This window comes from Phaseolus vulgaris, chromosome 8, assembly GCF_051622355.1.
Source record: "Phaseolus vulgaris cultivar YP4 chromosome 8, ASM5162235v1, whole genome shotgun sequence".
In the NCBI taxonomy this organism is placed as follows: Eukaryota; Viridiplantae; Streptophyta; class Magnoliopsida; order Fabales; family Fabaceae; genus Phaseolus; species Phaseolus vulgaris.
Window position 1 is genome coordinate 28,839,905 of NC_143505.1, and position 16,208 is coordinate 28,856,112.

At 36.5% G+C, this 16,208-nt stretch overlaps 1 pseudogene; it reads right to left on the minus strand.

The window, feature by feature from the left end:
• Positions 1–9,596: 9,596 nt before the first annotated feature.
• On the minus strand, positions 9,597–9,702 carry LOC137827384 (small nucleolar RNA R71; annotated as a pseudogene).
• Between the last annotated feature and the right edge of the window lie 6,506 nt (positions 9,703–16,208).

Here is a 16,208-nt window from a genome sequence, read left to right on the forward strand (position 1 = left end):
TATAAGTAGAGAGGTTGGGCTCTTGTAAATTCAGAATTGGATAATTGCTATAGAGAAACTCTACTCATTTGGAGAGAGATTTGTGTGAGATTTGGATCTCCTTGCCTAGTCTCATCTTGTGAGCTTTTGGAGAGCTTCAAGTGGCGACTTCCTTCACTCATCTTGGGATTCCATCACCAAGTGGCGTGAGCAACTCCAATTCCCATTCCAGCCCATCTTCATTCACCTAAGTTTCATTCCTTCATCTCATTTTCTGTTTTCTATCGGTAGTTTAGAAATCTTAATTTTGTGTTCATGTGTTGTTTATTTTCTTCATTTTCTTCATCTTTCCGCCGTTTATTTTTGTGTTCATGTGTTGTTTCCAGTTTTCTATTCGGTGCTTTGTGTTCTTAATTCAGTTTTGTTTCGAAATCTTATTCCATGGATGTTCACAAGGAGATAACACTCTTATTTGAGTTTGGAACATCATTTGGACGACTATGTCTCCATTGATGATTCCTTAAGCTTCCTTGAGTCCAATTCTGTTTTCAGCATTCTGTTTTGTTCTTACTTTCCTTTCAATTCCGCCAAGTGTTTGTGATAAGGACATGGCACTCATTGTTCAATGAGTTTGGCTTCTCTCTTGGATGACATTATCCTCCATTGAGATGACCTTAAGTCTCCTTAATGTTGTGTGTCTTGTTAAAGTGTCTATCCAACTCATATCAAGATGGTTCCTCTAACCAACAAGGAAGTGGGGCTGGTGTCATCTTGGAAAGACCAGATGGGTTGCTAATTGAGCAGGCCCTACGGTTCGCTTTCAAGGCCAGTAACAACCAGGCAGAGTATGAGGCCCTGATCGCTGTAATGCTACTGGCTAAGGAGATGGGAGCGAAAGGTTTGCTGGCAAAAAGTGATTCCTTGTTAGTCACAGATCAGGTCACGGGGGAGTACCAAAGCTAAAGACCCTCAGATGGCCGCCTACCTAGAGTATGTCCAGGTTCTAAAGGATTCGTTTGAGGTGTTCGAGTTAGTCCACATCCCCAAAAAACAGAATGCCCGAGCAAACTTGCTTAGAAAGCTCGCTAGTTCGGGTAAGGGGGCAGACAGAGGACAGTTATTCAGGAGACCCTGAGGACACCTCGAACTACCACAGACAACATGGCAGAGGTCCAGTAAATCAACACATCAGAAGGCCTAAGGAGGAGTCATTAGTCGTTAATGCAGGAGACGCTGAAAATGCCCAGAATAAGCGTGTACCCAGTTGTTGGGAAAAACTCGACGCAAGTTTACCAAATTGAAACATGAGAAACTTGGATGGCACCCTACCAACGCTACTTGGCTGATGGGATACCCGCGCTAGAGCCTATAGAGGCTATAAAAATAAAATAAAAATTCGAGCAAGTACACCTTGATCGATGGAAAGTTGTTCAGGCATGGGTTCACCCACTCTATCCTGGTCTGTGTAAGTGGTGAGCAGTGCACACGGATTATGGCAGAACTGGATGAGGGGGTATGCGGTAGCCACATCGGTGGCTGATCTCTCTCGTCGAAGGCCATTCGTGCAGGATATTATTGGCAAACCATGAGGGAAGATTGCACGAGGTATGCACAGCGGTGCAAGCAGTGCCAACTACATACTGACTGGCACAAGGCGCCTCCAGAGGAGTTGAGGTTGATCTATAGCACATGACCATTTCATACTTGGGAGATCGACATCTTGGGGCCTTTCCCTTTAGCAGTGCGGCAAATGAAGTACCTCGTGGTTGCCATAGAATACTTCACAGAGTGGATAGAGGCTGAACCAGTAGCACAGATCACAACCCATAAGATCCAACACTTTGTGTGGAAGAACATAGTATGCCGCTTTGGAATCCCAAAGAGGTTGGTGTCTGACAATGGTACCCAGTTTGCAAGACAACAATTGGGCAAGTTATGTACTGAGTTGGGAGTAAAACAAGTGTTCGCGTCAGTTGAATACCCTCAAACGAACGGGCAGGTCGAGTCTGCCAACCGAGTTCTGCTTAGAGATCTGAAGAGAAGGCTAGACAAAGCCAAGGGGACCTAGGCAGAAGAAGTTCCTAGAATTGTGTGGGCCTACCACACTACTCCCCACTCCACAACCAGGGAGACACCCTTTAGCTTGGTGTACGATTCAAACGCAATGATTCCAGAACTTCGTGGTCGAAGAGTCCAATGAAGAGAGAAACGTGAACCTGGACCTACTGGACAAAGTAAAGGAGGACGCAAGGATTAAGGCTAAAGCCTTGAAAAGAAGGGTGGAGTACAAGTACAACTCCAAGCTGAGCCTGTTGAACCAAGTGTGTTGAAGCTTTGAAGAATCCAAACCCTTTGAAGGTTGATGAAAGGCTGAATGTACCAGTTGTTGCTGAGCTGTCTTTTAGTTAGGATCTGGGGTAGATTTTATGTATAATCCACTCTTGATTGAATCCAAAGCATAAGCATTCTCAATCCTTTTAAAAGAAAAGTGTTTTCAAACTAAGTGAAAAACAACCTATTGTTTTGTCGAAACAACCGATTGTTTTATACTTAGGTGTTTTTAGAAAGGTTGAAAACTGTTTTCAATGGTTGACTTGCTGTCAAAACCAAAACAACCGATTGAATCGTGGAAACAACCGATTGTTTGTTTTGGGACCATAATAGAAAACTGTTTTGTGCTTTGACTGAGCATTAAATGTTTTTCTAACTGTTTACGCTCCAGTTTTTAATGCTTTGACCAATCTTTAAATGCAATGAATAGTTTGTTAAGATTTCATAACAAACAACAACTTTGAATATATACAGAAAAACAGATTTGAGTTTTTCAATCAATTGAGTTTTTGAAAAGTTGAGAATTGCTTAGAGATTGCATTGATCAAAGAGTGTGAGATAGGATTTTCATCTTGTATTGATTTCAGATTTGTTCTGTAACAAGAGTAATCCTTTGTATCTTTTGAAAGAACTTTGTGAGTTTGCTGAGAAGGGTTGTGTGTTATTGAGGGATCAAGATCAGCATTCTTAGTGTTGTTGTGCTAGACCAAAGGGAGTGTGTGTCTTGAGGGGATCAAGGTCACTTCTTTGGTTGTGTTATAAGTAATCTAGGGTTGATTGCTTAGTGGATTCCCCAGTGGTTTCTGGGAAGACTAGATGTAGCTCTGGGTTTAGAGTGAACCAGTATAAACCTCTGTGTGCATTCTCTCTATCCTTAATCTCTTTAAATTAAGTTTTTAATATTTGTGAATTCGTATAAACAACCGATTGTTTTTCTGGTGTTGTGCTTATTTGCTTTGTGTTTGGGCAAACTGAATTCTGATTCAAGTGTTTCTCGAAGTAATTTCATTCTTGACTTAAAAGTTTGCGAAAACCCTCTTTAAACCATTCACCCCCCCCCCCCCCTCTAGTTTAAAGCCATACATTCTAACAGAGACCTCGGCAGTTCTAGGTCGCCGACCTGGTGATGCGAAAAGCCCACTCGTATCAGCTAGAAAACAAGTTATCTCCCAAGTGGACTGGTCCTTTCAGAGTGACGGAGGCCCTTGGGAATGGAGCTTACAGGCTCGAGACGTTAAAAGGTGGCGCGATCCCTCGTACTTGGAACGCGACCAATCATAAGTTTTATTTTAGTTAAAGATGTTTTGCATTGTACACGGTTTAAGGGGAAATCTTTTTCCCTTATAAGGGTTTTTTAACAAGGTCACCCAAATAAAATTTTAGTTATTCCGTTAAGAAACATGTGTGCAGTGCAGTTAATGAACCTCTCCCTTGAAGTGATACACCAAGATCAAAGGTAGTATGGTTCCTCTAGTGAGCCCCCTCTTGTGTGAGTTCATCAAGGCGAAGAATAGTATGGTTCGCTAGTTAATGAACCTCTCCTTTGAAGTGATACGCCAAGGTCGGGAATAGTACGGTTCGTCGGTGAGCCCCCCTCTTGTGTAAGTTCACCAAGGCTAAGAATAGTAAGGTTCAACCGTTAAGGACCTATCCCTTAGCTTCATACAGCGAGGATGAGGTCAGTTAAGAACCATTCACTTGGGTTAGAAACATCAAGGTTGGGAATAGTATGGCTCTTCATTACGCCTCCCTCTTGCGTGGGAATGCCAAGGTTAAATAGTATGGTTTAACAGTTAAAACCCTCACTTGTCCCATAGGCGAGGACGAGGTCAGTTAAGAGCCGTTCACTCGGGTTAGAAACACCAAGATAGGGTTTTTGTGCTCCTCTTCTGTCCTCTTGAAGAGCTCGACCTTCTCAGCCAGCTCCCCTTCCACCTGCCCTAGCTGGACTTCCCGTTGGGTGGCCCTCTCCTCCAGTCCTTCCATCTTGGTCTGCATTCCATCGACCTTCTCCTCCAGGTCGACCACCTTGTTGTGAAGAGGTAAGATCTTCGCTTCCAATTGGACGGCCTCCTAGGACTTCTCAAAGAGAAGCCTCTTGACCTCCTTCTCGGATTGACGAAGGTATGCCAGCTCCTGGTACAGGGCGGTTTCGCGGTTGGAGAAGGCTTTGGTTTTGAGGGCTAGCTCCTCCTCCAACTTCGTTATCCTAGCCCGCAAGTCTTATGCTTCTTGCGCCTTACTCAACGCAAGGCTGGACGTGACGAGGAAGTCTCTAAGGCCTTAAGCCACGCGGTCTTGGAGGAGGTTTCCATCCAAGCTCTCCACCATCTCCTTGTCTTGGAAGCGCTTAAGGGCTTGTTGGAGAAGAGTAGGGAGCTCGAGAGCAGGAGGAATTTGACGGTCTTCAGGGGCGCTCTCCCCCCCACCTTCATGTACAATAAGGTCGCATGGGGAGGAAGCACTTGAAGGGTTATCCCTGAAGGATGGGGTAAGTCCACCGGAGGCAGAGTGCGAAGGCGCCACGACTTCGTCCACCCTAGGTCTCTTGATGACAAGGCCTGAATCGGTGTCCTCATCCTCTGAGCCTGTCTCCACCACCACCTCTTTCGTTTATCAACGGGGGCTGGTGCTGATGAGTTTGGCGCGGAAGTGGTGGGGGAAGGAAGGGTAGCAGGAGTAGAGGTGTCCGCACAAGCAGCAGTCGCCCTGCGCTTGGCCAGCAAATCGGCCAGCTTCTTCTTCCTGTCTGCGTTAATGGCCATGTCTGCACAAAAACAACAAGTAACGAAGGGTCAAAGACATGCAGTTGACAACAATGAACAAGTAAAGTAGGCAAAGAAGAAACTGAAATAAGAGAAGTACCAATATAGCCCTTAAGAGGTCTGGAAGAAAATTCAAGTTTAATTAGCTTGGCGGTGTCAAACACCACGCCCAAGCTCGAGAGAAGCTGGCACACCTCACGATCAAAGGGAGTCAAGTCCTCTAGGTTTCTAGGGTTCTTGACTCCCGGATTCTCTACCCAGTACAGTGGGAAGCCATCCATAAGGGTAGGATCGTGGATGCTGCAGCATATCTTCAAGAATTTCTTCTTGAACCCCTTGTAAGATTGTTGGAAAAGAGTCAGGAGGACTCTCCCCGCCACGCCATTGAAGCTTAGCCACAGTTTCTTCCTCGATTTCTTCGCCTCGAAGAAGTAGAGGAAGACGTCCATGGAGGGTGGGTGGCTAAGGTAATCGCAGAGAATTGCGAAGGCCCGCACGAAGGCCCAACTATTAGGTTGCATCTGGGTAGGGACCACGTTGACCTCTATGAGAAGGGCCCGTTCGAACCGTGAGAAAGGAAGGCGGAGTCGAAGTCGTTTAAAAATGGTGGTGTACATAAAGAAAAATGGCTCGTCAGGATCCGCCCGATCGTCAGCGCATGTGGGGACCCCTTTCCTGCAAGGAAGGACCTTCAGGTATACGTCAAGCTCCTTCCTGAAGACATGGAACTTTTCCTGGGATTTGCCTTGCTTGTATGTATCGATGTCCTTGTGGGAGTTCAACTAAGAAGTCTCAGCCATAAGGGCTTCAAGGGCCCAATGGTAAAGGGCTTTGTAGGTAACAGGGGGTGGAAGGTTCAGAGGTGTTTTCGTTCTGATCATCTAAAACGAAAGAAAGGAATGGAGAAAACGAGGGTTTAGAAGGAGACGATGGCGCGACTCGATAACCCGGAAAACAGTGACTCCAAGTAAAGAACAGAGAAAACGTAAAGTGCAGAAAACCTAAAGGGCGGAAAACATAAACAGTCCCAGAACAAATTTATGCATGTTATAAGTAGTGGGAATCATAAAGCAAGAGCAAACGATAAGTAAAAATCATACCTTTGATCGCATAGGGTTTGAAGGTATGAGTTTTCGAAGGGGAAGAAAGAGCGTTCCAACCGAGAGAAATGCTTGGAAATGATTTGCTTAAGTGAAAGTAATGAAACAGTGAGGGGAGCGTAAGGATTTAAAGGTTTAAACAATGCACAAAGAAGTTAAAGCGCCAACAAATCCTAGCCGTTGATCTTGCCACGTGTACGCTGGTTTAAAAAGTTTGGTGAGATGTCACTTCGGTGTATTGTTCACGTCCTGTTACCCAGTGCCACGTAGGTCGCCCAGGGCGATCGCTTAGTCTCTTCACTAAAACAATTAAACTGCTCGAGACTACAGGCTTGTGTCCCGACCAGTCCTCGGTCATCGATTCCAGAGACTGACCTCAAACATCGCACATCGCACACCAAGGGTAACAACACAAAGGTACACCCTAGTTTCAACCTATATAAAGGGTGCCAAGAACCCTAGCAAGGTACACAATTTCTAAGACTGAAACTACTTTACACACTTGGTGTTTCTTTGCCCTTATACTGACTTGAGCGTCGGAGTGCAAACGGCCGTCAAGGCACCCCTTTGTCTTTGCAGGTGAGAGATTCTTTGATCAAGGAAGTACCATTCTAAGGCGGAGATAGAAGGGCCAAAGGCTGCCGTTCGAGTCAATCGGTAGGAACATTTCCCACCAATTCCTTTGTACAATGGTCGTACCCTATTCCTATATAAAGGGATGCTTGGCTCATGAAAATACAAGATCAATTTTATGAGTAAATGTTGCCAAGTTTGCAAGTTTCTATTCCCTTGTCTAGTCTCTATAAGTTAGACACCTTTGATATTTTCTTTCACCTTTCTCTAAGTGATATGGCCTAACCAAGCACTCTCCCTACCTATCATGCACCTTCAAGGACACCATAGCTCCACTTGAGCCTCTTTGTTTCGCTATATCCATTTGCTTCCGCCAATTCCTTCAATTCTCTAAGAAGAACAATCAAAAATGGAGCCAACCACCATCATTCCCCTCCCTCTTGAAGAGGATTTTTCCTCAAATAATATGTTTCTGCCTCTTCATCTTCATTACCTGCAAACGGTGTTAGATCCATATCATTGAAGGTAGTATGTACTCCGTATTCCTCAGGCAGGTCAAGTTGATTGATAAGTGCCTAATTTTAGTAATATTTCATATTAAAATATAGGCACTTAGTAGGATTTATTGCTAATTTACATATAAAATAATCTCTAATTTATGAATATATACATTTTTTTACATTTTTTAGGATCTTTATTTAAATAAGATTATTTTATTCCCAAATTTGGTGTTAATTGCAGGTTTCTAGGAAAGATTGGATATTTGGATTAAAGAGGAATTTATTGCTAATTTACATATAAAATAATACCTAATTTATGAATTTATACATTTTTACATTTTTTCTGATCTTTATTTGAATAAGAGCATTTTATTCCCAAATTTGGTGTTAATTGCAGGTTTCTAGGGAAGATTGGAAATTTGGATTAAAGAGTAATGATTTAAGCTAAAAAGAGAAAGTTGGAATGTATCCGAATGGAGAAAAGCTCTGAAAAAAGCTAATGTTGCAACAGGAGTATCTCGCTTGAGCGAGAATGCGTCAGACAAATTGATCCTTTTTTATGTTTTATCACTTAACCCATCAACGCGAGGAAGCAACCTAACCCTAGAAAATTAGGTTAAATAGGGGGCTAGAAGCTCAACCCCAATGTGAAAGATTGAGAGGAAAACATCATTGAGTTAATTGTAACCCGATTGGGAGAATGGAAGGTGCTAGAAGTATGTATGGCTAATTCTACCATTTGGGAATGAGAGTAATATGCTTGAACTTTTATGTATTAAGGTGATATTTAATATGATATAATATTTTCTTCTTGATTGATTATTGATATTGTTGTTTTACTTCTAAATTTCTGTGACAAATTGAGAATCTTAAATATGACTGGAAAGTATTTTTAAGGTTCTGGCCTAAACAACAATACTTAACATATTTGAGTGCTAGAAATAGACTTGAAATGTCAATTGCTATTAACGTATGAGCTTCGTTCTAAGTTGTTCTTATAATTATGCGAGGGATCAGTATTTAGGGAACATTCTTAAAGATTTTATATGAGAGGAATCGATATAAATGACTTTTATACAGACATCAATTTCAATCAAAGAACTTAATATTAATATGCTAATCAAAATACATGAGAGTAAGAGAGATGAAACCTAATCCCTATTTTTCCAACTTGAAGCAATTAATTCTTTGTCTGTTTTCTTATTAATCATTGTCAACACAATCACTTCAATACTATTTTCAATTGTTTTGTTTCATATTTAGTGATTATTGTACTCGATAATTTACTATTCCTTGTAGGATCGATATTCGTCCTTAGGGACAATTATTACTTCTGACAACGCGATGCACTTGCCGTAAAAAGTCATCAAGTTTTTTACGCTTTTGCTAGGGAGCATATTTGATTTGTTGAGTATAGTTTCATAAATATTGTGAATATTTTTAATTTTTTTATTTGTTTTTATTGTGTTTATATTTGTTACTTATTTTATTTTGTTTTATTTACAGATTTGTTCTTATTTTATTTATTTTATTTTATTTTATTTTATTTTAATTTGTATATCTGCTGTTTGAAAATAAATTTTTTGTTTTTTATTTTTTTTTCTTTACAGTATTTATTTTGTTTTGTTTTTGTTTTAATTTTTTTTATTTTGATTTTGATTTTGTTTTGTTATGTTTTTTTATTTATTTTAGGTTTAGTTTACGTAGTTGTTTTTTAGAATTGACATAGTTTTATTTATATCTTTTCATTATTTTTTTTTACCATTACTAGTTTTTGTTTTATTTTTGTGTCAGTTTTTATTTTTATTTTATTTTTTCTTAGTATTTTTATTTTATTTTTTTATTTGTTTTGTTTTTATTTTGTCTTCAAATTTATTTTGATTTTTTGATTTTTTATTTTTTAAAAAAGCAAAAAAGTATACTTTTTTTTCACTAATATTTTTCAGGAAGAAAACAACATGGCAGAAGAACAAGCATCACTCCTTAGGAGGACACTTGTTGATTATGTCATGTACCGGAGGACAAGACATTTTTCTAGTATTGCAATACCTACTATCGCCAAAGCCTTGAAAATAAATCTCGCTTTTCTCACTCTCATCATTACCCATCAATTTGCAGCAATGGATCATGAGAATTCATGTTCACATTTGTCTACATTTTATGTATTGGTGGGAACAATGGTCTTTCAATCAGGTGATATCGAAAATGTTTATATGCGTTTGTTTTCTTTTTCATTGGCACGAAAGGCTAAGGAATGACTCAAATCACTTCCAAATTAGAGCCTCACTAGTTGGGAAAATGTAGCGGAAAAATTTCTGCAAAGATTTTTCCAATCTCTCGCTACATCAAAGCAAAGTCTGAAATCTCTATGTTCAGACAAGGAGCAGATGAAGTCTTATGTGAGACATGGGAAAGATTTAAGATGATATTGAGAAAATGCCCAAATCGTGGATTTCAAGATATTGCTCAACTGAGCATATCCCTGAATGGTCTCAGATATGACACAATGATGGCTCTTGATGTAGAACAAGCGACAAGGATTATTGATGGATTGGCATCAACTGATTATAAAGCTCAGCATGATAAACAAGGTACTCAAAAGGAAGGGCTAGAAGATGTACTATTGGCTCAAAATAAAATTCAGACATAGTAGATTGAGCAACTAACTACACAAATGGCTAAATTTCCCCAACAATTATATGTTGTTTATTCATCTCAAAGCCAGAGTCAATTAATCAAATGTGATTTTTGTGGAGGTGATCATCCTAATGGTCACTGTTCTTATCAAACAATTCACCTGGCGTTGAGGATCCATCCATGCTTGAAAGAATGAGTAAAGTTGAAGACGCCTTGACAAAGCTTTTGATAATGGAATAAAATAGCATGACAACGATTAGGAATATAGAGATCCAAAATGAGACAAGTGGACCAAAAAATTGTAAAGATTAAAAGTGGCCAAGTTTCAATCAATAGCCAACCCAATCCAAAAAAGCATTGTAATAATGTAGTGATTGAAAAAGAAGATGAGATTGAAGGGAAGAGAGAGGAGACAGAGAGAGAAAAGAAAAGAAGTGAGGAAGAAAAAATTAAAAATAAGGAGAAAGGTGTTCTTGAAAAAGATTTATCATATCCTCATCCTCCTTCAAAAAAAGAGAAGGAAAGAAAATTCTTTGACAAATTGCTTCCTAAAAATTATTTTGCAGGAAATCTAAAGCAAGATTCAACATTTGAAAGATTTCAAAAGAATAGGAGATACATTGAAGAAAGAAATATAGAGTTGGATGATACAATGCCCTTATTCGAAAAGACTTGCCTAAAAAATCCAATGACCCAGAAAGTTTTAATCTTCAAGTGTTTATAGGTGCTTTATCTATGGACAATGCATTGTTGGATTTGGGGAAAAGTATAAATCTAATTCTTTTGGCAATGCTGAAGAAAATAGGAGATTTGGAGGTTCAACCCACCAAGATGTAGTTACGGTTGGCAGACAAATCCATCAAATATTCTTATGGTGTGGTTGAAGATGTTCTGGTGAAGGTGGATAAGTTCACATTCCCTGTGGATTTTTTTATAATGAACATGAAAGAAGATGAGGAGGTTCCCTTAATACTTGGTAGACCCTTTATGAAGACTGTGATTATCATAGTTGATGTTGACAAAGGAGAATTTCAAGTTTGATCCCAAGATGATGTGGTAACTTTTAATCTTTTTTATGGTCTAAAAATTTTTAATGCAAGGGAAGAATGCATACAAAAGGATGCAACAAAGAGAGTTGTCCACCTTAAAATAAATAGGTGTCAAGCTAGATGACGTTAAACTAGTGCTTACTGGGAGGCAACCTAGTTCACTTTGAAGAACTTTTTGTTATGCTTGCCCATATGTTTGCCACATCCACAATAGGGTAGGAATTAAATTCCTCCGTTTCATGCTTCTTTAATATGCGTTTAGCTGTTTGTGCATGGATTTTATGGTTTCACCTCATAGATTAAGATAAAATGAAAGCAAAAGTTGGTGAAAAAGGAAATAGAGCCTATAATCTCCCCAGATGACATGAAGAATGCAACAAGAACTGAGGGTACATTTCCTTTCTTTCTTATTTTGATAAACATTAACATCGAGAGAATTATAGTTTAGAATGTTCCATAAACGTATTCAAAATTCACCACATATTATGCACTATGATGAATAACTAATCACCTTCTGAATTTGGAGCACAAATACTCAACTTTTAATAAATATCAATGTGCTCCATTTATAAATTTCACTACTAACAAATCATTAAATAGAAACCAATTTTCTTTTTTTAAAAATTAATTAATATTTTAACTAAATTAGATATTAATTTATAAATTAAAAAATTATTGGTATCTAGAGTAGTTTCTAAATTTATAAACTAGTTTATAAATTGGTATCTAATTAGTTAACTAGTATCTAATTAGCACCAAGATTTTACCTACCAATTTTAGAATTTAAACTAGTTGGTAGCTAAAACCTTGATACTTAATTATATACCAATTTAGAAGTTAATTTATAAATATTATTAATAATAGAAACTACTCTTTGTACCAATATCTCTCTTAGTTTTTAAAGTAATATCTAATTTAATCAATATAATGACTAATATTTTTTATTTATAAAATTAATTTTTATTTAATTATTTTCTTATAGTGTTTCAATGTCCTCTTATGCCATACCCTTGAGGGTGAAAAAAAAAAGTTCATTAGATAACTTAATTTTATCATTAGTTAGATCCAAATTTAAATTCTTATAACTATTTTTCGTTGTAATAGTTTGATACCTTGATTGAACTTGTTAAAATTATTCATTATGATCCGTTATGTTTTTTCTATAATATTGTAAATATTTGGAGGATTTATATTTTTAAATTATATTCTTAAAATTGTTAAATGTGATTTATATATGTTTTGTTTTTAATTCTAAAAGATTCAATAGGATAATTTGAATTATAGAAAAAAAAATATTTTACAGTAAGTTGGTTATTTAAATATTTTTTTAATGCATAAATTTCATGATAGCATATAGAAAAAATTAATATTTTGGTAAGTTAGTAACGTTTTATTATGTTAGGTATTTGAAGACATTTTCACTTCATGTAGCAAGATTGTGACGTTGTGAACTTCTCCCAGAAATAAATTCATGAGAAATTACTTATTGAGACGTTGTGAACTTTTTTTTGTGTGAAAAATATAAGTTGAAATTTATTACGGAAAATAAAATTTGTGCAAAACATTTCCTACGAGCGTATTATCCACAATTATTTTATTGTGAGAAATACGTGGAAAAGTATTATTTTACATGGACTTAGACTGTTTTTCACGATTTTTTTACTATGAAAATTCTGATTTTTCTTATAGTGTTATCATAACCCGATGAAATAAATTAAAAAATAGATTAAAAAAAAAATATGAAGAACACACTATATTTAAAAGAGACTCTTAAAAAAGGAGAAGTGTAAAGAGAATTCACCATTTGAAAAAGTTTTATAAATCAAAGTAAATCAAAGTAGAAGAAGAGAACCCTTAATACTCTCAAAGATTACTTACTCACACAAAAAGGTAATTTCATTAAATCTTCAAAAAAGACTTTAAAAGAGGAGACTCCTTTTATAAGAAATATGTCACAATTTTAATAGAGGAAAATAACCCAACAAGTGTTTAAAAAATTAGAAACTCAAATGTAAACACAAGACTACTTAAGTTAAATTTAACTCAACTTATCATATGTTCAACATTTAAAATTAATTTTTGTAATATGGGTGGTTCCTTAAAATTAGAGCAAGACACATATTAGTTACTAAAATTAAAGAAAAGTTTATGATTACACTGATGAAAGTGACATGTGTTGGTTATAAACTCTTCATGTGTGTTCTACTCTTATGAATTTCGCCCCACATGTGTATCTTTGTGACTCTTTGATTGTAGAATATTCCAAGAGAATCAAGGATATTTATGATCTAAGAGTATTACAAAATTGAGAGTTTTTTTTATTTTTTATTCTAATTCTTTCAGCATGGTTCTTGTGAATTTTCCTTGAAATCTTCTTCCTTATTGACATTTCTTCTTTTCTTTGCCTTGCTTCTTGTATTTCTTCTTGAAGTTCCTATTGTCCTTCTTCATTAAATTCCTCTCAAATATTGTTTATTAATAAAAACATTTAAAATAGCCTAATTTTCCTCAAATAAGGTATTGGAATGAGCTTAGGTCGGCTCTTAGGAGGAGGTACCTTCCTATTATGAGAGAGAATTGATGAACAACTTCATAGGCTATATGACTATAGGACAATATAGGCAGAAAAAAGAGTTTCTAATGTTGAGGGCGAGAATTTGAGAAGAATCTAGACTTACCATATCTCATTTCCAAAGTGGTCTTAATTATGATATTAGGGATAAAGTTTAACTTTTGCCTTATAATGATTTAATGATCTTGTTCAACTTTGTGTTAGAGTAGAGGAACAATTAAAGCGAAAATATTCTTTTCCAAAATCCTCTTCTTATAACTATTCCAAAGATTATAAAAAGGAAAATCATTTGTCTCTAGAAAAACAAAGACCATATGAAAAAGAGAGGGATAAGGCACCTATAAAAGAAAAAAGATAAAAATAATTATGTTTCTTCTTACGGTTTTAAAGGACCAAGATACTAAAATTATGGAGACTTCATCTTCTTCAGAAAATGAAGAAAAAGTTATTACTTCTGAGGAGGAGATTCAATCATGTATAAGAAAGTTATTAGTAGTTCAGTGAATTTTACAAATTCATTTTGTTGAGTTAGATCAGTAACAAAGAGAGAACATATTCCACACAAGATGTAAAGTTTTGGATAACATTTGTTCTATAATTGTGGATAGTGGCTCTTGCTATAACTATTGTAGCTCTAGTGATGCAATCCTAGCTAGAATCTTCATTTGTATATCTTCTTCTTCATTGTTTTGATTTCAATATCTCACTTTAGAAACTAAGTGTTGGCCTAACCTCACTTAGATTCACCGTCATAATTTTCATCTCTTCCAAATTTCTACAATTTTTCATGCTTTCGTAATAGTGTTCATCATCCATAGAATATATTCAAATCAAAACAATGAAGAAGAAGATCTACAAATGAAGAAGATGCTAGCTAAGACGGCATCGTTTGGTAATAAAAGTCTTGGTTTAAGAGATAAGTAGTTCTTTTTCGAATTTTTTCTAAATTTTGTGTTGTTCATAATTTTTCTTAATTGTCTTGAATGTTTCCAAATTGATTATGTGTTTCTTTTTTCTTTTTGATGGTTTAAATTCATTGTTTTTAATTGAACCTTCATGTATGTGATTTTAGGTGTTCTTGTGTTCATGTTCATGTGTTATTTTGAATTTTCTTGAGTTTTCTTCAAATTTATTTGGTGAAATTTTCATCTAAATTAGTCATTTTGATTTTATAATCATAAATAATTTGTCTAGATTCATGTTTAGTCAAAAAATTGTCATAAAATCCATTAGTTAATCCTTTTGAAATTTGTACCTGTATGGTGTATGGACAAAGAGAGGCTTAGATAGTACATGGAACTGATTGTACAATTGTTGATGTGTTGGTTGCCTCCTCGCTCTTTTCTTCAAGTCTCCTTCTTTTCTTATTGGTATCCAATCAGGGTGGACCTGAAAAAGGTACTCTGACGCTCAAGTAATTACTCTGTGTAAATAGTGTATATTGTAAAGCTGATTATAGCCTTCATCAATGCAGAAACTGGTTGCGATTTGAATTTGCAAAGTAAATCTACTGAAGAAACTGGAGGTTACTGATAGACGGTGATTTTGAGAAACTGAGACGGTGATAGAAGCATTTCGTCAAACAGCTGGTGTTGTTAAGAATAGTGAAGCATTGGTACAAATTCTATGAATTTCACTGCGGAGATTGTGAATGTTTGCTTGTGCATTACATTTGGTAAAGCAACAATAATAGATTATGGAATTTTCTTATTGGTGTGAGTGATGCGCGAGCAGAATTTTAGTTCTGAAACCAAATAGGTACGTGAACCTTTGCACATGGAATTTCTGACAATTTTGCTGCTGAAATTGGTAACAGTAAACTTGAACAGAAAGAGAAATTTAATGGAAACTGCTACTTGAATTTTTGAACAGTAAATAGAGGTGCAGAAGAAAAAATTCCTCTGTCTCTGGTTTTCTGTTTTTCGGTGTAGAATTATTGCTTAATTTTCCAAAAGAAGCAAGCAGATAACGTGTTTGTTAAATTGATTCAATGAAAAATAAAATATGAAGTGATTGAATTCAGATTTGGTTAATTGTTGAATTGGAGCAATCAAGAATTGGAGCAGTAATCTTGAGCATTTGAGAAACTTATTTACAGTGGTTTGATTACGTTTTTGGTGTTGTTGTTTGTTTGGTGAAAACTTGAAACATTTCTGGAATGATTTTGTAAATTGGTGCTGGATTGTAGGAGCAACTTGTGATTTGGTTGAATTAAGCAGTCAAGGTGTTTATTGTTGGAATCACTAAACAGTTGGGATAACAACAAAAAATTTATGGTTCTTGGCAGCACGTCAAATAACTACAGTAGCTGCTGCTAGAGTGTGCATGTTATGGGAGTTTATTTGGTTAATTGAATTGAAATTTACTTCATTCACTTTTTGGTAAATCCTGGTGCTTTTCTTGGTGAAAGTCTTGGTGCAGTTTTTCCAAGCGATGCTGAACAATTTTTCTTTGGAAGCTAATATTTGTGAGGTGCAATGCTTAATTTTATAAAAGTCTGGCACATAATTGGTTGAATTGGTGCTGAAATTTGATTGACGCAACAACATATCCTTTGAAAGTGTTTGTGAAGCTAGCAAGTGCTGAAACCAATTTTTTGCACGTGAAAATCTACACTTGGTGGGCTCCATGATGCCATTCCAATTTGGCTGCAACATTTTTTGAAATATTGGGCCAGCATACTTTTGGGCCTTATGCACCAT